At 45.3% G+C, this 21,652-nt stretch overlaps 1 protein-coding gene across 1 annotated transcript in view; it reads right to left on the bottom strand.

Moving 5' to 3' along the window:
* Window positions 1–15,571, bottom strand: part of SLC6A2 (solute carrier family 6 member 2) — a 338,811-nt gene extending 323,240 nt beyond the window's left edge. Inside the window, exon 1 of the mRNA XM_088471851.1 lies at window positions 15,499–15,571. The gene's annotated coding sequence lies outside the window, so the exon portion shown is untranslated. The remainder of the gene's footprint in view (window positions 1–15,498) is intronic.
* Window positions 15,572–21,652: the final 6,081 nt, after the last annotated feature.

The raw sequence follows: 21,652 nt of genomic DNA, 5'->3' as shown, positions 1-21,652 counted from the left end.
ATACATACTTATTACACCTGACATACACCTGCAGCAATGCTGCATTTCAGCTGGATGCATCTTGAGATGATTCTGGCCCAAAAAAATGCATGAAATAAGCTTTTTATTTGTCCTCCTTATGTACATTCTACGCACATATGCGGCCAACTGTATGTGATCCCTCTACATATAATAACATGTAATTGGGCATAACTAGCAATTACCAGGCCCCATAACAAAGTTTGAGGGGGAAACTGAGACCCCCTACTCTTCTTTTTTTTAAATTCATGGGGACTGGTGTAGAACTAAAAGCTAAGATGAGCCCCTGCCCTATATGTACATTCCACAAAAAAACTTTCTTCATGATATACAGCATCTGGAGAACCACAAGTAACACAAGCCCTTTCCAGAGAGTAAATGTGGATTACACACTTGTCGTGCTTGTATTGCAGAGACTGATTAGTACTTCATTACATTTCCAGGTCTACAATGAAACCGTTCGGGATCTGCTAAGACCATCCTCTGGAAGTTTGACCCTCAGAGACCCTACGGCAACACCAGGATAGAAGGGATCGCTGAGTTCTTCCCCAGCAGTCCCGAAGAGGTGACTATCATTAGTCTGTGCTACCCTTATCCTTATGCAATGTCCATGCTTCACCACTAGTCATCCCTGTCTATATTATTATTATCTTTTATTTACAAGGCATCACAAGGGGTCTGCAGCAGTTAACAAGGGGCATACAAATGACAATAGGTTATATAAGTACAGACTAATATAAACAGGTTTGCTGTCTGTAAAGAACCTATTAATGTGTGAATGAAAAAGCAGAGCCCATGACTATGTGATCGCTGGTGTAGTGACCCTGCTGTAGCTATAACACATGGGCGAGTGTAACTTTATGCTTTGTTTTGTGTAACCACAATAGTGTTGGTGCATCTATATTACTTTCTTTTTCAGGCCATCGCATTACTGATGAAAGGGAATAAGCACCGCACTAAGGCAGCCACAGCTGCCAATAACAACTCATCCCGCTCCCATGCTGTTGTACAAGTCACCGTAAAGCAGACGAGCAGTGATGGAGTGTGCACGGGCCGGCTGTACATGGTAGACCTGGCAGGATCAGAGCGAGCATGCCAGGTATCACTTCTATTTTACATATCATTATAATTTCTTTGTATTTCCCCCTGCAATGCCAAAGATGTAAATATCGTAAGTGTTTGCTATCCTTCTGCAGTGTTTATGCTTTCTCACTGTCTACTCTACAGAGAGCATATTTGTCTATCACACCAGTCCCTGGCCCATTGCAGCTTATAGTATATGCAGTATACTCTAACACACACACATGCACGCGCACACATACACTCACATACAGGTATCCAATTTTTTGCCCAGCAGCCAAGTCACTTGCCAGTATAATTTTGAATACATAAAACTAATAAGTGAACAAAGAAAAACAAATAACTTACAGTACAGTGAAGGACATTATATACATTGCTGCAATGGTGATTAAAACACTCGCAATAAGCAGCACGGAGTTGGCAGAGATGTGTTAGGTGCCCTTATGAGGAGTAAGGAGTAGATGAAAGTGTAAGGAGAAGCACATGAGGGAAGAGGTCCCTGCTTGTGAGAGCTTACATTCTAAAGGGGAGGGGCAGACAGACAGGCGTGACACAGAAGGGGAAGATAGTGAGGAGAGAGTATTATGTGGGTTAGGATGAGAGCTGGAAGGCCTTGATGAAGTAGTGGGTCTTGAGAGCCCGTTTGAAGATATGCAGTGAGGTGGATAGCCTGATAGGGAGAAGGAGAGAGTTCCAAAGGTAGGGAGCAGCACGGGCAAAATCTTGGAGGCGGGAGTGGGAGGAAGTAATCAGTTGGCAAGAGAGGCGGCATGCATTTGTTGAGCGAAGTGGACTGGCGGGAGTGTGAAGGGAGAGAAGGTTAGAAATATATGTGGAGGAGGATTTAGTGAGGGCTTTGTAGGTGAGTGTAAGAACCTTCAATTGGTATCTGAAGGGGAGCCAGTGTAGGGCTTGAAGGAGAGAAGCAGATGTAGAACGTCTGGAGAGGAAGATGAGGTGAGCAGCAGCATTGAGGACCAATTATAGCAGAGAGAGGTGGGAGACTGGGAGGCCAGCTAGGAGAAGGTTACAGTAGTCCAATCTGGAGATGACCAGTGAGTGGATGAGGGTTTTAGTGGCATCCTGGGTGAGAAAGGGTCTAATCCTGGAAATATTTTTTAGGTGGATGTGGCAGAACTGCGAGAGGTGCTGAATGTGTGGTTTAAAGGAGAGGGAGGAGTCTTGAATAACTCCAAGACAGCACACTTTGGGGATAGAGGAGATAGTTGTGCCATCAATAGATAAAGAAATTGTGGGAAGTGAGGTAATGGAAGAGGGTGGGAAGATCATCAGCTCAGTCTTAGATATATTAAGTTTAAGAAAGCGCTGGGACATCCATGAAGAGATAGCAGAGAGACAGTTGGAGATAGGGGTAAGAAGCAAGGGGGAGAGGTCAGGGGTGGAAAGGTAAATTTGAGTATCAGCAGCATAGAGATGATATTGAAGGTCAAAAAAGTTAATGAGTTCACCTAGAGAGGACGTATATAGGGAGCAAAGGAGATGTCCAAGAACAGAACATTGGGGAACTCCTACTGTTAGTGGAAGTGGGGGGGAAGAGGAGTCCTGAGAGGAGACAGAGAAGGAACGATCAGAGAGGTAGGAGGACAGCCAGGAGAGGGCAATGCCACGGAAACTAAGATAGTGAAGGATTTGCAGGAGGATAGGGTGGTCTACAGTGTCAAATGCAGCAGAGAGGTCAAGGAGAATGAGCAGAGAGTAGTGGCCCTTGGATTTGGCAGCAAGGAGGTCATTGCTGACTTTCGTGAGAGCAGTTTCAGTGGAGTGGAGAGAACGGAAGCCAGATTGAAATGAGTCAAGGAGGGAGTGGGAAGAAAGAAAGGTGGTAAGGCGGTTGTAAACAATATGCTCAAGGAGTTTGGAAGCAAAAGGGAGGAGAGAGATGGGTCGGTATTGGAGAGTATGTTAGGATCCAGGGTAGGTTTTTTAAGAATGGGGGAGACAAGGGCATGTTTGAATGCTGAAGGGACAGTGCCAGATGATAGGGAGAGATTGAGGAGGTGGGCAAGATGGGAACAGGTAACAGAGGAGATGGGAAGGGATAGGGTCAAGGGGGAGGTGGAAAGAGGGGAGGACCAGATTAGGGCCATGACTTCCTCTCCATACCACCATGTAGTTTTTCAAATCTTATTGCTGATTTCATTCTGAGTGCTGGGGGAATACTTTTTGTTGTTTCTTGTATAGACTAACCCCTCCCTTACATGCACCTGAGTGATATTACTGAAGTGATTGAGCAGCTTCCAAATTGTATTTCTGTATTGAGAGGCATAGATGGGACCAGCGTTAGGAGGGCGTGCTGGTTCTTGTAGTGCCATTAGGAGGACTTAGGGGTGACTCCAAGGTAAGCTAGCTCTCAATTCAGGTATATTTGTATGTGCCATTATCATGTGGCCTTATATTGGGCATATATTACCCAAATTGGATATAGTTATCAGTTTTGGGGATGAGTTTGGGGTGCGGTGCCCCTTGGGGTTGGTGTGGCTGGGCTGCTCTGATGAGGCACACATTAACACTTTATTTAGCACTTCTACACTTCCCAATATATTTTGTGTATATATATATATATATATAAATATTTTTCTTAGCTTTTTAATTACACCTTCACTTATTAACACATAGTTTTTCCTTTAATCCTATACTACCACTTTAGTCTCTCACTAGTGTGCTTCGCTGGGGTGGCTGGCTATCGCCGGCTTTTTTGGGGTTCTGCACCCCAGATTCTGACCAAGTGATAGGGACCTCCGGTATCAGAGACGCCGTGACGCGGCCCGGAGGCTTAGCCATATCTTTGCAAATATATGCAACTGAGATCTATGAATTATCTACCACCATGTAGTTTTTCAAATGTTATTGCTGATTTCATTCTGAGTGCTGGGGGAATACTTTTTGTTGTTTCTTGTATAGACTAACCCCTCCCTTACATGCACCTGAGTGATATTACTGAAGTGATTGAGCAGCTTCCAAATTGTCTTCCTCTCCATAAACAGGGGAGAAGGATGTCAGAGTTGGCGAGACAGAAGGGGAGGGGTGGTCAGGGAAAGGAGGGGCAGGAGGTTATATAGGTTACTAAAGCTGCACTATTCTAAATGCTTTGGTTTTGCACCAATGAGCACAGATAGTGCACCCAGAGCACTCCTGGGTGTGTGCCTACTATCCGCTCTAAGGGAACGCCTGTGCAAACTAGAGAACAATCTCCAGATGTGCACTGTGCAAGATTTTGGTCCAGGTCTGCTCTGTACAATGAGAAGCAGCGGTGCACCAACACCATATATATTATGCTAGGGACACCTTCACCTTTATATTCTTCCTCTCCTCTGCAAACGCAGCAACCTTGCTTGGTAAAGTTAAACCCTGATGGAAATCTAGGTGCACTCTCACACAGAGCCATAAATAAGGCAGACTAGATGGGCCAAGTGGTATTTATCTGCCAAATTCTATGTTTCTATGTTTCTAATTGCACCCTGGGCTACCCCGGCCCCCTGAGAGCACCATGTCATGATGTTGCATGTACTGTATAACATAATTATGTCATGCAGGGGGGCTGTGGTTGGCAGCTCCAATAAGCATAGCACTGGCTGGGTGTCCTTAGGATGCCCGATGGATTGCATATACTGTGCAGGGTGCCCATCTGAAGTGTGCGCAGGATGCTCCATGGGTGCTGCAGCAGCTATCCTGACTGCAAGGTTCCAGGCACCCTGCTAGCCAGGAGAAAGGGCCATGGGGTGGCACTGGTGGTCCATAGCTAGTTATCACCCTGCTCGCAGAAATTGAGGCACATGGCGAGACCAAAGCTGCTCTTGTAGCGTTCCCGCTAGGCTGTTTTAGCGGGGCGGGGCGCCCTGCCCTCCTTCTGGAGGGCAAAAAGCACCCTGCCCTACAGGAGGAGGGCAAAAAGTGCCCTGCCCTCACAGCCTGCGGGTGCCGTTCTCACCCGCGGGACGCAGTATCCCGCGGGTGGAGAAACATGCGGTTTCTCCGCCGGAGAATAGACGTCGGGCGCATGCGCCCGGCATCTATTCTCCCTTTCTGCAGCGCTCGGGGGCTGCCTGGCATGTTCGTAAGCGCCGGGCACGCCCCCAAGTATGACGAAAAGGGGATGCATCTTATAGACATGCCCCCTTTTCATGACCACGCCCCCTTTTCGGACGCGCGCATAAGGTTGCCCTCTCTAGCTCCGGCGCCCTGCCTGCTGCCGGAGCTAGAGTGAAAGCTATCTTGCACTGTGCAACGTAAATAACATCCATTATGTGTATAATTATCAGAGAGCTAAGTAGTCCTAGAGTAGTCCTTGTACTGTATTCTGAGGTGGCATGTAAAGTAAGCTCTTTCCTTTCATTAAAGCTCTTATGATGTTGTAATTTGTTTTTGCATTTTTTTGTAGTGGAGTTATAACAGAGCCTTTCATAGCTCTTTTTTCTCATGTCTGTAGTACTCCCTAAGCGTGGCCTTTCTCCCCTTAGAGCGGTGATTCCCAATCTGTTACTCATAACAAATTATATATCATTTTGATTAAAGTAATTTTTTAATTAATAACATAAACAAGTATAAAATTATTGATACTAATAATGGAATTAATTTTTTTCTTTAGTAGCTTGGAATAAATTACATGCAGTAAGAAAAGCATTTTCGGACAATATCACTAACTAAAACTAAGGTGAATGGGAGTCACTGTCTTGGGACACAATTTAAGTAAATAGTGTAATTAGTTTTATCATATAAGAGTTTGTGTTTGTACCACAACCACACTGTGACTGAAGTCAGATGTGTCTTCATTATCTTTTCTGTTTCTATATCAGACTAAGAACACTGGCCAAACCTTCAAAGAAAGTGGCTATATAAACCGCTCCCTTTTGGCCCTAAGGAACTGCATTATGGCGCTACACAAGAGACCGGGCAGCCATATCAACTATCGGGACAGCAAATTGACCTGACTGCTGAAGGTATATTATTACTATGAGATTTCCTACACACATATGACAATACAATGATGTCAGGGACAGTGATAAGAGAGAAGGGCCTCGTATGCAGTCTCCAAGCAGGCCTCCCCATTCTCTTACAGGCACATGCACTAATTATACTCAGGCACTGGGCTTTCTCTACTGGTTATGTGGAAATATGGCACCCATGTCATTTTCCCTGTGACTACATTGGTTATTACAAAAAATGCAGAGTGTTAAGTATAAGTTATGCAGGGTGTGGTGTGAGACCACTTGACATGTAACCCATGTGCCCTGCACCCATTATATACCCAGGGGCTTATTTATAATGGGTGCAGGGTGTGCGGTTTAGGGGATGGCCGCACTGCACACCCTGCACCCATTTTTTTTTATACTTAAAAATACTTACTCCTAAGCCCCACGAAGTAGCACTATTTGTGCATGTGCAGTAGGAAGTCACCAGGAAAATAGCTGATGTGCCATTTTCTTGGTGTTTTACGCATGCGCAGTAGACTCCGGGCACACTCTAGTGCCCAGAGCCTACTGCTGCTGTCAGTTCGCTGACAGCAGCTGGGGCGAGAGGAGGGGGCCGGGGAGAGAGGAGGGGGTCCATGTTCACTCCCCTTCCTCTCTCCAAATCTGCCGCCTGCGAACTGACATCTCTTAATAAGCCCATGGATATACCCATGGCTGATATATAAGTAGCATTAGTCACGTCTTAGGTAGCTTTTTGGGATATAAGCATTTAGGAATATGAATGTGAGTTATCAAACAGGGTTATTAAGAGACTTTATTATGCCCTGGTACTAAAGGGGTGTGTGGTCTAGTGTATGGGGGTGTGGCCAAAGCTCATTGTAAATGCTGAGGTCCTGTGTACAGGGGATGTGGCCATAGCATCTATGCCTAAACCCGTCATCAGGAATATTGTTTCTAACACTATGTTCTGTTGTTTTAGCTCAGATAAAAGCTGCAATCAACCATGATATTAGTAATTAGTGCAATCATTTGTTTCTCACAAACATAGCATAAAATAATAGTAGATCTTTAAACTGCTCATTACACTGTGTAAGGATTCCTCAGTGATCTCCCCTATAACCAGAGCTTTATCTATCACAGGGAGCACTGAGTGGCAGGATCAGAATGGTGATGATCACACACATCAGCCCTGCGGATGCTGCCTATGAAGACTCTCGCAGCACACTCACCTACGGGAGCAAGGCCAAGTACATCAGAACACTGGTGAGCAGCCCCAAAGGGGTAACGGCATATTTATCTATGTTACTGGGTATAACTGTGGTGGAACAAGTGATTTACTATTAAATAAAAGTAAAACAAACATTATGAACATTCAAAATCAGTTTTATTAGAAGATTGGTTGGAATGTATCCTTTTACTTTCTATTAAAAATTCAGCTGCCAAGTAAAATATGTTAAAAATATCTACTACAGGCTCAATCAGTGATAAAAGCTATACCTGTGGTATTACATGTCTTTGTGAGGACACGTAGGTTACCCATCCATAATCTCCTGTCTCCCTGTTTTCTCTGAGTGTGCCGGTGCCCAGTAACTAAAGTACAGACCTGAAAAATATATCTACAGATTGAGTGATCTGCAGATATATATTTAGATGATGTTCGCTCATACATATTAAACGGCCATCATCTATCTGGCAAATTCAAAGTGATGATGAATAGCCTCGGGAGGGAGCTCCCAGAGCTTTTCAATTCAGCCTGATGTTTGGCCCGACTAAAGGATTTCTTCTGACACCTTCCTGGGGGTGCGAGGAGAAATCCGACAAAAGAGCGCTAACAGCCTTGCGGCCGGCCTTTAATTGGAGAATGCCGGTTCTCGTGACTAAACATCCATGTTAAGTCGTGAGAACCACCATTCTCCGACTTAACAGTGCGCTGAATTGAATCGCGGACAATAAGATAAGCTAAATATATAAAACTAAGAAATGTGAACAAAGGCATGAAAAACCTCCAGATAAAACTAGTAAAACAATGTATTCCAATTATATATAATATATCTAGTCATCCATTGTAGTATTATATAATTAAATACTGGAATTCTATTGGAAATTCAACTGCCAATTAAAATGTTAGAAATATCTACTACAGGCTCAATCAGTCATAAAAGCTACACCTGTCTGTGTGAGGACACGTAGGTTATCCATCCATAATCTCCTGTCTCCCTGTTTTCTCTGAGTGTGTCGGTGCCCAGTAACTACTGTAACTCTCTGCTGTCACCCTTCCTTTTGCAGGTGAAGGCGCACCATCTGAGTCTGACACACAAGATCCCTGAGGGTGCCAGAAAAATCTATGTACAGCTGAGACTCGTCCCACAGGTATTCTTGTACCATGTAATTAAAAGTTTAAGGGCCTATTTATCAAACGATACATGGCCCGGTAACCATGTGGAAACACTAGTTTCTGCATATTTAAGTTACCAGGCCATTCACCTTCAAGGGGTCCAATAGGATCCCCTTGGTATTCAGCAAACTCCGAAAACTGAAAGATGGCGCTTGTTCTCGGAAGCAAACTCTAAAACTTTCAGGAGTTTGCTGAATATCAAGTGGTCCATTTGGGACCCCTGATGATGAATAGCCTAAATATATGGAAACAAGCATTTCCGCATGGTTACCAGGCCATTTATCGGTTGATGAATAGGTCCCAGTGTGAGGACACCTAGGTTACCCATCCATAATCTCCTGTCTCCCTGTTTTCTCTGAGTGTGCCAGTGCCCAATGACTTACTCTCTGCTATTTACCATTCCTCCTGCAGGTGGAGAGGAACCATGTTTGTGCCCCCCACAAAATTCCTGAGGCTGCAAGAGAAGACAAAGTGCAGCTGAAAGACCCTCGTCCTCCAGGTATTCTGGTTTCTTGTAATGAAAAGATTGAGGAGTCAGTTTATCATAGTTGTACACTAACAATCTGCATCACCACTTATCACAGCAATACAGATTGTAGTTGCACCACAGGTTACCATGCTGGGTTGTTGGGAGGTATATACATATGCTGGTGTTTACAGTTACAGATTAGGCAAAGGAAGCAACTGACCCAGGAACAGAACAATAAGAACAAATAGGGGTTTACACTTCCAAACTATATTCCATTGACTAACTGATGCAAAACATATTCCAGACGTAGTAACTGTACTATTTCTGTATTCTTTTCCATAGAGCCAGCCCATAAGGACCATAAGGACAAAGCCCCCAGTTCCAGTAACACTGCTCCTATGAGACACTTTGAGTAAGTACTTTGTGCAGATATCACATGAACAATAAGTAACAATGCGATTTATGGATAGAAATGTCAAATTATAAAAATTAGTGTCATTTATAGATAATAATAGATTGTGATGAAGTATTCTTTAGCTATTACTATATAAATGTTAATCATAATAGCGTTCCCGCTAGGCTGTTTTAGCGGGGCGCGGCGCCCTGCCCTCCAGGAGGAGGGCAAAAAGCGCCCTGCCCTCACAGCCTGCGGGAGCCGTTCTCACCCGCGGGACGCAGTGTCCCGCAGGTGGAGAAACATGCGGTGACCCAGTCGCCGCCGGAGAATAGACGCCGGGCGCATGCACCCGGCATCTATTCTCCCTCTCTGCAGGGCTTGGGGGCTGCCCGGCGTGTCTGTAAGTGCCGGGCACGCCCCCAAGTGTGACGAAAAGGGGACGCGTCTTATAGACATGCCCCCTTTTCCGATGACCACACCCCCTTCTCGGTCGCGCACGGGCATGCCCTCTCTAGCTCCGGCGCCCTGCCTCCCACCGGAGCTAGAGGGAACACTACATAATACACCATAATACTATGGGTATATTATTATATTGTACTAATCTTAGCTATTGTTACATACTCATCTAGTTCTTTAGGTATAAATGTGTCTGTTTTCTCTTTTTAGGGCTTCGCTGCATAAACTGCACCCTGTGGTCCCTAGACCAAGAAAACACCTGGCAGTACCTGAGGCAGTGGTCCCTAGGCCAAGAAAACACCTGGCAGTACCTGAGGCCGTGGTCCCTAGGCCAAGAAAACACCTGCCAGTACCTGAGGTAAGTGATTTTAGTGTCATTGTGATTACTTACCTTTTCCTTATGTCCTAGTATTTATATATTTCTTTGTCATACAATGCAATGCTTATTACACTGACATTTATATCTTATTGTAAATTAAATAAAAATAATTGGTAGTGATCAAGTCCATGGCCGCAATTTAAATCAAAGCGATAATAAAAAGCCCTGGGAGGGAGCTACCAGATCTAATCAATTCAGCCTGATGTTTGGCCCGACGAAAGGATTTTTTCTCGCACGCTCCTGGGGGTGCAAGGAGAAACCCGACAAAAGAGTGCTAACAGCCTTGCAGCCAGCACTTTAGTCAGAGAATGCCAGTTCTCGCGACAAAACACCCATGTTAAGTACAACAAATGTATTCCAATTATATATAATATATCTAGTCATCCATTGTAGTATTATAGAATTAAATACTGAAATTCTATTAGAAATTCAGCTACCATTTAAAATGTTAAAAATATCTACTACAGGCTCAATCAGTCATAAATGATAAACCTGTTGTATTACATGTCTGTGAGGATACGTAGGTTACTTATCCATAATCTCCTGTCTCCCTGTTTTCTCTGAGTGTGCCGGTGCCCAGTAACTACTGTAACTCTCTGCTGTCACCCTTCCTCCTGCAGGTGAAGGCGCACCATCTGAGTCTGGCCCACAAGATCCCTGAAGGCGCCAGAGCAAACAATTTTTAGCTGAGACTCATCCTCCAGGTATTGTTGTACCATGTAATTAAAAGTTTAAGGGTCTGTTTATCATAGTTGTGCACTAACAATCTACATCACAGTTTATCGCAGCAATAAAAATTGTAGTTACCCCGCAAGTTACCATTCTGGGACAGTTGGGACGTGTGTACATATGCTGGTCTTTTCAGCTGTGCAATATATATATAAAACAAAGACTGCCTTGGGATATGCTGTAAAGGAGGGGTGTATATTACATAGGACTGGAATGCAGATGACCTGGGAACAATATGAACAAATAGTGTTTTATACTTACAAGATATAATCCATTGAATAACTGATGCACAACATATACCAGACACAATAGTAACTGTATTATTTCTGTATTATTATTTTCCATAGGGCTGGACTGGAAGGACAACAGGCTCAGTTCCAGGGACATTGTTCTTATGAGATGTACGTAGGTACTTTGTGCTGATATCGCATGAACAATATGTAACAATGGGAAATTGAACATAATGAAAACCAGTGTTAGTTATAGATAAGAATAGATTATTATAAAATATTTTTAGCTAGTTCTATTTAAATATTAATCATATACCATAACAGGGCCGTAACTAGGGTGTAACATGCCCTGAGGGCAGAATCGGCTGCCTGATCTGTATGCCACTGGGCGCCCACTACTATGTATTAGTAACGGTGCACCTGGCTATTTTACTGTAGCTGCTGTCCCTGCCTGTCACTCTCAGGTTGCTCCACCTCCTAACCCATATGCAATGACGGGAGAGATATCATGCTCCCACAGTTCCAAGAGAAGCTGTTTGTTGGAAGTTGGAACATGGGCGTGCAGGGCATGGCGGCAGCGGCAGGCAGCATGACAGGTCCAGCGCCATATCCTACATAGAAGGGCCCAGTGTGAGTGTCACTTTGACACACTGGACTCCAGTGCACAGTCACAACAGGTAAATAGGTTACAAGTATCAAAGTACCCTCATACTGACAGTTATACCATTTTACCTATAGTAAAGCTATTATATATAATGTATAGTATGTATGCAGCAGTTTCAGGGACTCACTGGAACCAGGGCCGAAACTAGGATATCTGTCACCCGATGCAAGGCAACAATTTTGCACCCCCTCCCTTCCCGTACCTGGATTTTGTCCTTGCTCCTCCATAAGGCAATACACTAGTCAAACGTCTCTGGTATAGTGACTTACATTATTCCACACAGTAGAAAAAGGAGGGGGATTTAACCCCCTATTGTACCTCAGCACACTGAATAATACCTGCAACAATATATGAAGACTATATGGTCATAGAAACTCAGAGATATTAGTTGCATGCATTTGCAAATACATGGGAGGCTGCTGGGCCACGTCACGGCTTCTCTGTTACCAGCAGTCCCTAACACTAAGGGGTTCACGTCCAGTGTCGTATTTATTATGGGTGCAGTATGTGCAGGGCACACGGGCCCCCGGGTCCAGCGGTGCCCTGCACCACACAACCTGCACCCATATTAGTTGGGTGTCAGCGCTGCTCAGAACACCGGAAAATGGACACCACGGCCATTTTTCCAGTGTTCTGCGCACGTGCAGTAGACTCCGGGCACACTCTAGTGACCAGAGTCTACTGCGCATGCACAGAATGCCAGAAAATGGCTGCTCTAGTGCCCAGAGTCTACCAATACTCTGGTGGCTGGCAAGCCACATCAGTCGGCTGCCGGCCATCGGGGAGAGAGGAGGGAGCCCCACATGGGGAGTGCACATGGGCCCCCTCCTCTCTTAAGACACCCCTGATGCAAGTTATGAGGCCTCAGGCTGCATATGGCTTCGCTGTGACTAATTTATGCACTCCCCTGAAACAGCGTGTGACCGCACTGGAACGCCAGCATTTCCCCGACCACCCCCCGTCACCACCCAGAAACGGCACTTCCTGTCAATCACTTTTTAGATGGGTCTGCATAGCCTCTGCGATCGCAGTCCCGATCCCAGTGGACGGCAAACGCACTGTGATACGTACGCATTCACAGAATGCAACAATCGGCCGATTGCATATGTATTATCAACTGTGATACAAGCTGAATCAGGCCCTATATACATACCTTCAAGCATTTAAACACACAAAATGGGGACAAACAATAATAACAGCCAAGAGCCCCAGGACCAGACTGGTACAGTATAATTTGCCATGGCCCCTTCAGTGTTGCAAACTAACAGTAATATCAAAATATGACATGGTGTGGGGGGGTGGGGGAGGGTACCGATGCTCCTTCTCGCACAAGGCACCACAATGTCTAGTTACAGCTCTGCCATAATATCTAGTTATGGATCCCATTCATATACTAATCTTTGCATCTCAGTAACTGTCATAGAGCATATTACATTTTACTTAAATATCATTGTAATATATTTATATTTCTGTATAATAATATAGAATAACTCATGAGTATAAAATGAGGACAGTGTCCTAATAAAGTGAATCAACCTCATTAAGGGGTCTATTTACTAAGTAGTGATAAGAGACAGAATGAAAAGTGATAAGGTGCCAGCCAATCAGCTCCCAACTGTCATTTTTCAAACACAGCCTGTGAGATGGCAGTTGGGAGCTGATTGGCTGGCACCTTATCATTTACTTATCACTTTTCACTCGGTCTCTTATCACTGCTTAGTAAATAGACCCCTAAGTCGTATAATGTTCTCATGGAGTCATTTAGGTACTATGGTGTCTGTTTTCTCTTTTAGGGGTTTGCGGCATAAATTGCCCTCCGTGATCTCTATGCCAAGGAAACATCTGGCAGTACCGTAAGTGCTTTGTGTTATTGTGACTGCTCTCACTTTCCCCTTGACTTTGCATTTATACAACCCGTATACAACCCGGCACTGTAAACCTAGCCCTCCCCCCTAGTGCCTAACCCTAACCCTCCCCCTAGTTGCTAACCCTAGCCCTCCCCCCTAGTGGGTAAACCTAGTCCCCCCCCCCTAGTGCCTAACCCTAACCCTCCCCCTAACCCCACTACTTACCAATGTAATTCTTATTACACTGGCATTTGCATCTCATATTACACCATTTGGAGAAAGGAAAAATAAGTTTCTTGTAATGGAAATGACCTGGCAGAAACATAGTCCATTATGGTTGTAAGTGAAATAAAAATAATTGTCAGATTTACATTTATTGTGAACATAAGCATGAAAACCTCTAGATAAAACTGGTATAACTGATATATTCCAATAATATATATCTGTGACACCCACCTTCGTTATCCAGTATTTCGGGTAGGTTCCTTCAAACGTAACAGGTTCTTCCTTGGCAGAGAGGTGAAGGTAACCTGACCCCAGACCCAAGAATCACACAGGTCAATAAAGGAAAATTCTGTTTTATTTGACTGGATCGCTTCCCAAGTAATAAAACCTGTTTGCATTAAATACAGCTAATCCAGCATCAATGTAATAGGTTTGTTAACCACTTGCCTGGCATGGTCGTATCAGATACGACCATACCAGACTGGGCTTTAACTGACATAGTCGTATCTGATACAACCAGTCAGGAATGACCACTGGGTGGCTGCGGGAAGCTAATCTTCCCACAGCTGCCAACATCAGAGGGACCTGCTGGTCCCTCTGCACCCGTAGCTGCCCCTCCAGTGTGTCCTGATCACTGCTGGCCACAGTGATCGGGTATCCGGCGGCACCCCCCTTCCCGCGCGGCTCCATTATATCTCGATCACTGTGGCCAGCAGTGATCGGGCAGCCTGCGTGATCTTCCCGACTGGCAAGCAGCGCCACTTTATCTTCTCCCGGCACGGCTGGGTCCCCTTCCCCCTGCACTGCAGAGTCCCCAGGCAGGCCCATGCTCTTCCGGTGCTGCAGTGACTCCCCACTCTGACGCTACTCCACCCCCTTCCCCCGGCGCTGTAGTATTCCCTGGGAGGCCCATGCTCTTCCGGCGCTGCAGTGACTCTCCGCGCTGGCGCTACTCCACCCTCTTCCCCCTGCGCTGCAATGTCCCCCAGGCCGGCCCACTCTTCTACGGCGCTGCTGTCCCCAAGCCAGCACACCCTCCACCCCCTCCTCCTGGCGCAGTGTACTCACCTCCTCCTCCCGTCGGCAGCTGCTGCTCTGTGTGTTTCTCCTCAGTAAATATAATTTAATATCACAAAGTTAAGCAATAAATACCTCTATATGTATTCTCATTATTACTATCACCAAAAGCCTCTCCTAATGGCTCACCCTACACGGCCCTAAATAGGGGTATAGGACATTGCAATTTACATGAAGCAACAATTTTCATTTACCTTCTCACACATTCTAATTACCCATTATGAGTCTCTCTATGCGCATGGCCATGCTACCATGGTGCACTTATTCATTACTATGGAGTTGATTGAATAGTAGCATCCAGTAAGCTCATTACAGTAGGTAGTAATCCTGTATTAGGTCACTGTAGTTGTCAGATGAGGGTATTCCTGGAGTTACTGGTTAGAGCTGTATGTGCTGCCTGTATAAGTGCATAGCCTGTCAGCCATTACTGTCTGTCCTCAGTGCTGTCACAGAAGTACTTATTTTATTAAGATTATACAATTTCTCTCAGATGATGTCTGTGGTAATTGCCAGGGCTTAATATGTATCCTCTGTCACAAGTGGCATCCTGAATCTCTGTTACTCTATGTGAGGAGTGCAGGGCAGTATTATCATCACAGACCTGATCCTCCTAAATCTGTCAGGTCCTGCTCCCACTCCTGGGAATCTCCATCCTCTGTCAGATCAGGGCTCTCTGGCTGTCACCTCTCAGGGCTTTGCTTAAGCCTTAGGTAGTTCCCTCCATTTCCTCTCTCTCTTATGGCAGTCTTGAGGCTCCTCCCCCACAGCTGCATCAGGTGTCTGTATATGTGTGGGGGGATGGGTTAGTCTGGTATGTAACTCCCCTGTTCCTTCAAGAAAGCAGTTTTACATTAAAACATTATTATAAATGATGAAGTGATGTCCTGTTTTGGGGTATCACATATCTAGTTATTCATTATAATGTTTTAGAATAAAGCTATGCTTATAGTAAAATATGCTATTTTATTTCTATTTAATTAATACTGCCCTTGAGGATATGAGAGTAGTTACCCTTCCCACCTCCTCCCCAAATCCTTACCCTCTTCATGTCACCCCCTTGTGCGACTACTTCAATTTATTCCCAGTTGATTGTAAGCTCTCTCTAGCATGGCCCTCATTCTTTTTGGCTACTATACTAAAAATTCTGGTCCGTACTATGCAGGACCCCTTCATTTAAAAATTCTGTCACATGTATATTGCGGATCTTAATTTCTCCATAACTGTAACTACTGTATATTAGCATGTGTATTGCAATTCTATATATATAATTAGATCTTGGTATATCAATAACAATTCTTCAGTACACACAGGTATAGTTATATAATATGTAGATGAGTAGAGCCACTCTGTGGGGTTTAAAAAACAGTTTTATAGAGCAAGATCTAATAGGGATAGTGGGCCTGATTCAGACCCGGTCGCAAGCACTGAGCCGGCTCCGTCGTGCGCATGCGCTAGACCCGGATAGCGACGGGCAATCCCATGAGAACGCCTACCGTCTGGGGGCGGCCCCACTGACATCACAAGTGATGTCAGTGGGAGAGCTTTCAGCTCTGTTTGAGCCGAAAGCTCTATGGGGCTTGCGGCCATGAGACCCTACCAGAAGGGTCTCGTCGCAAGCCCGATGGTCGTGATGGTCATCATCCTGGCCGCTCGCATTAGCTGTGGGTGGCAACTGATTCAGAGCGAGCGCTGTGTCAGAGCGTCCGGCTCTGAATCAGGGCCAGTGTCCCAAATACTCAAGAGAACCTTCAGATGTAGTGATGAGCTCACTTATTCTCTATTTAGGAAAAAAAATCCTGTGTCCAAATAAGATATCCCAAGGTGGAGATTATCTGCATGTATAAGGAATCCAATCTGGTGGTCAGTATACAGGGCTGCCAAGAGAATTCCTGGGCCCCAGTACAGTAACCTCCCGGGGCCCCCCTGGAGGGGGTGTGGCCACAGCATGTTGGGGGTATGGTTGCACCTCTTTTGGGGCGTGTCTAGCATGATATAGCTCTCAGCAGCTATAGGAGCATGATATAGCATGACATAGCTCTCAGCAGCTGGGCCGAAAGTATTCACTATTAAGGCTGGTACACACTAGACTATGTCTAGTGTGTACCGACCTTGTTAGCGACGGGACTAATAAGTGCATACATACTTACCGATGCCAGCAGCGACGACGGGGGCCATGCTGCATTTGGAGCGCGCATCGTCAGCAACATAGTGGGTACACAGTGGCCGATGTGCCTGATATGCCGCTCCGATCTGCAGGATTTGGCCACATATCGCTTAATTTGTATCCGACTTTACTGTGGGTACACATCTGCACAAACTGGGCATATTGTGCAGTGTGTATTCCAGATTTGCGCACTCCAGTGGTTGCATGCAAAATCTTTTGGTTGGCCGTGCTGCACAATCAATCAGATGATATCATGTACGACGATGCCATGCTGCCGAAATATAGCATATATATATATATACACAGGAGATATATATACACATGATATAAATATACATATATATATATATATACATACACACACACACAAATATATATACATACACACACAAATATATATATACATACGTACACACACACATATATATATATATATATATAAAATAAAAACAAAAAAATAATATATATACTAATGATTGCAAGTGCATTATATTTTTACATTAACTTTACAGAAATTGCAAATGTACAGCTGTCAGCAGCACCACAGTGTCAGAGACATCCTAGTCTTTCACACAGACTCACAGTTACAGGAACACAGAGGTCAGTGGTGCCTTGCGCTTGGCTCTTCTATCAGTCATACAGAGAGTTCGTACTGCCTCACTGTACCCGCCAATGGTCACCCAGGCTGACTTTCTGATGTCCCTCCCAGTTCCCATCAGTCACACATGGCCTGCTGAAGAGAGAGAGAGTCTTGCGAGATGATGATGTTATCATCTCGCAAGACTATTGGCTCCGCTGCTGTGTGGTATTCGCCGGCTGCAGTCCAGTGTCTGCAGTGCAAAACGCTGGACACTAACTGTGCGGTCACCTCAGTGCTTTGACCGAGACCCCCCCCCTTCCGACTGCCTCCACCCAGCAGCCGCCCGCGGAGGTGTAGTAAACATTGGTGTAATTTAAAAAAAAAGCAAAAAAGGCTAGTGGTGTGCTGCGTCCCGGGCCCCCTGTCATGCCCAGGCCCGGGTAATCAGTACCCGCTCCCCCCCCCTCTCGGCGCCCCTGTCAGTATACTAAGCAAACCCCAATCTGGTGGCCAGTATACTAAGCAGACCCCAATCTGGTGGCCAGTATACTAAGCAGAGCTCAATCTGGTGGCCAGTATACTAAACAGACCCCAATCTGGTGGCCAGTACACTAAGACCCCAATCTGGTGGCCAGTATACTAAAGAGATCCCAATCTGGTGGCCAGTATACTAAGCAGACCCCAATCTGGTAGCCAGTACACTAAGCAGACCCCAATCTGGTGGCCAATACACTAAGCAGACCCCAATCTGGTGGCTAGTATACTAAGCATACCCCAATCTGGTGGCCAGTATACTAAGCAGACTCCAATCTGGTGGCCAGTATATTAAGCAGACCCCAATCTGGTGACTAGTATACTAAGCAGACCCCAATTTGGTGGTTAGTATACTAAGAAGACCCCAATCTGGTGGCTTGCAAATAAATCAGATACTCAATTAGGTATGTGTTGTATAAAACATTCCCATAATCTGATAGCTCATGTATAGTGCAGTAGATATCCAATTTAATAGTCTGTGCATTAAACAGGCTTCAAAGATGGGTTATTAATTTATCATCTACACTTTATTCAAGTTCATCAGTGGGGATGGGATGGGACAAGAGGCTGGGTAGAGACCGTTTGACCCTGCATCTGTATATGCTATTGGTTATACCAACATTGTGCTGTATTTTTGCAATTCCTGTCAATGGACATTCCAATGGCCCATTTGTTGCAATGGAGTGGTGTGCTACACATAGATACTCTATTGAAATCAATAGGAAGTGAATTGACAGGAATGGCGCCTCATAGCATGTTTTTATTTTTTATTTCTTTTGGATTACATATTAGGAAGAGTTCCTATAAATTACAAGAAGAAAAAAACAATGAAAAAGATTTTCCTGTAGATAAAAATATTTAAAATGTATTTTCCTTAAAAATTAAGAAGATCCCATTGGATGACAAATTAAAAATATTTTCCTATGGATTCCATTTACTGTATAACACAATCCCAATGGATTGGAAATTAAAAGTTGAGATAAAAATTACTTTTTTTGTTTACATGACATTGCTTACACTTTGCCATTACATACTTTTCATTAGAACTCTTTGGGGAATTGTATTCTGGTTACAATTTCCCTGTCATTGCTGTTATTTTTAGAGTATTCTCACTATTGTTAAAAGATAAATGTTTAATTCTTCCTATGAATTGATGATCTGAAACTTTAATTGAACTCTCTTTAGATTAAAGGTGCATACACACTAGACGATATGCTCCCTGAGCGATATCGTCTAGTGTGTCCCCGGCAGGCTGTGCTCAATGTCGTTCATGACATTGAGCACAGCCGCTGAACGATATCATTAGCGATATCGTTCAGCGCCGGGCTCTCTCACCCATTCCCTGACATGCAGCAACCTGACGAGGTCAGGTTGGCCTGCATGTCAGCGCGATGAACGATGATGACGAACGACCCGCGGGAACGCGCGTCGTCGTCATCGTTCATCTTTTTTGTGTTAAAAATGGACGATAAAGTGGACGACTGAACGATAACGATATCGTTATCGTTCAGTCGTCCACTTTAATCGCCCAGTGTGTACGCACCATTAGACTACAGCTTGTTGTAGCGCACGTTCTGCCATCGATCTAGAACAGGGGCTCTGAATGAGGGCCTTAAACCACTAATATCACCAATGATGTTTATCTAATTGGTAAGATGTTATTTGATAAGTGGCCGATGGTGTTATTGGACAATGCAGCAAGGTGACGGCCTCGGCCCAAGCGGATCTTTTCATCACCTTCTATGGGCATATTCTAGATCAGGGGTCTTCAAACTTGGCCCTCCAGATGCTGTGGAACTACACATCCCAGCATGCACTGCACATAGTTTTAGCATGCTGTTATATCAAAAAGGTGGCAGTGCATGCTGGGATGTGTAGTTCCACAGCAGCTGGAGGGCCAAGTTTGAAGACCCCTGATCTAGAATATGCCCATAGAAGGTGATGAAAAGATCCGCTTGGGCCGAGGCCGTCACCTTGCTGCATTGTCCAATAACACCATCGGCCACTTATCAAATAACATCTTACCAATTAGATAAACATCATTGGTGATATTAGTGGTTTAAGGCCCTCATTCAGAGCCGTACGCTCTGAGCAGAGCGCACGCTCTGAATGAGGGCCTGGCTCCATGAAAATGGAGCGTCCTCCTGGACGCTCGTATAGCTGTGGGTCACCACCCACAGGCTATACGAGCGTGCATTGTGATGGCCGAGATGGTCGTGACCATCGAAATTGCGAGCCGGAGCCTGCGGTTGAGGTTTTCAACCGCAAGCTCCGGAGTGATTTTGGCTCTATCAGAGCCAAAATCACTCCCACTGACATCACTAGTGATGTCAGTGGGCCGGCTTTTGACGGGAGGCGTTCCCGTGGGAACGCCCCTGTCAGGGAGGCACGCCCACCAAAGGGGGTGTGCTGTCAATCAACATTGACAGCACGCCCCCTTTGATCGGACACAACGAGCGAAGGACTTTCCTTCGCTCGTCGCGTCTGGCGCATGTGCACGACGGAGCTCCCTCCGTCGTGCGCATGCTCAGTCCATAACATCGACCCACTTGCGAGCGGACAGCCGCTCGCGAGTGGGTCTGAATCAGGCCCTAAATTCATTACATTTCATAATTGAATTTTATTGTATCCTTATTTTATTGTATTCATGTTACGTAACACTATTCTTAGATCTCATAAGGTTTATGTTAGGGCAGTAGCAGTAGAGAGATGATAACACCATTAGAACTTGAGGTCTTCACCTTTTAGAAAGCTGCCTTTCCCTTACAGCAAGACGTGCTTAAGCCCTGGGGATCGTACGGTCTACATTTCCCACCCCACAAACACACTAATATATAGTATAGTAGGTTTTGGACTGTGGGAGGGGAATGTAGTCAACATCCTGGAGCACTCATTGCCGCTGCTCAGAATCCCGGCGCCGGAATCCTGACAGGAGTCAGAATCAGGGTTAGGTTTAGGGGTTAGGGTATGTACTAAGCGTAGGATAAGGCATAGACTGCGGGAGGTAGAGTTGGGGTTAGCCTGCAGGGGAGAGGGTTGGGGTTAGGCTGCGGTGGGGGGGAGGGTTGTCGTTCAACTTCGGGGGGGAGGAGTTAGTGTTAAGGAAAGGTGGGTTAGGGGTAGGATACTTACCTGCATGCATCAGGATTTCAGCACTGGGATTCTGAATGTCGGCATTGCATGTGCTGGGATCGCGTATGCAACCTGTGGGAGGAAACAAGGCACCTGGGGGAAACCACACAAAGATAAGGAGGAAGATGTGGGAGAAAGTTGCAGCATTTATTTGGTAAGTGGAAACACAAGACACACACCATTCAGACTGTTCAACAGTAAATTTGACATTATTTTTGTAGTTATTAAATTCATCCTGCCATGGCACTGCCCCCACACTGTCAGGTACTGGCCACAGTGATTGGGACACAGCAACAGCCAGAAGGAGGAGGTGGGGTGCCGCCAGCTGGACACCGCAGTAGCCGT

This window comes from Taudactylus pleione, unplaced genomic scaffold, assembly GCF_031769625.1.
Source record: "Taudactylus pleione unplaced genomic scaffold, aTauple2 ptg000117l, whole genome shotgun sequence".
Lineage (NCBI taxonomy): Eukaryota > Metazoa > Chordata > Amphibia > Anura > Myobatrachidae > Taudactylus > Taudactylus pleione.
This window is presented reverse-complemented; position numbering and strand designations above follow the sequence as displayed.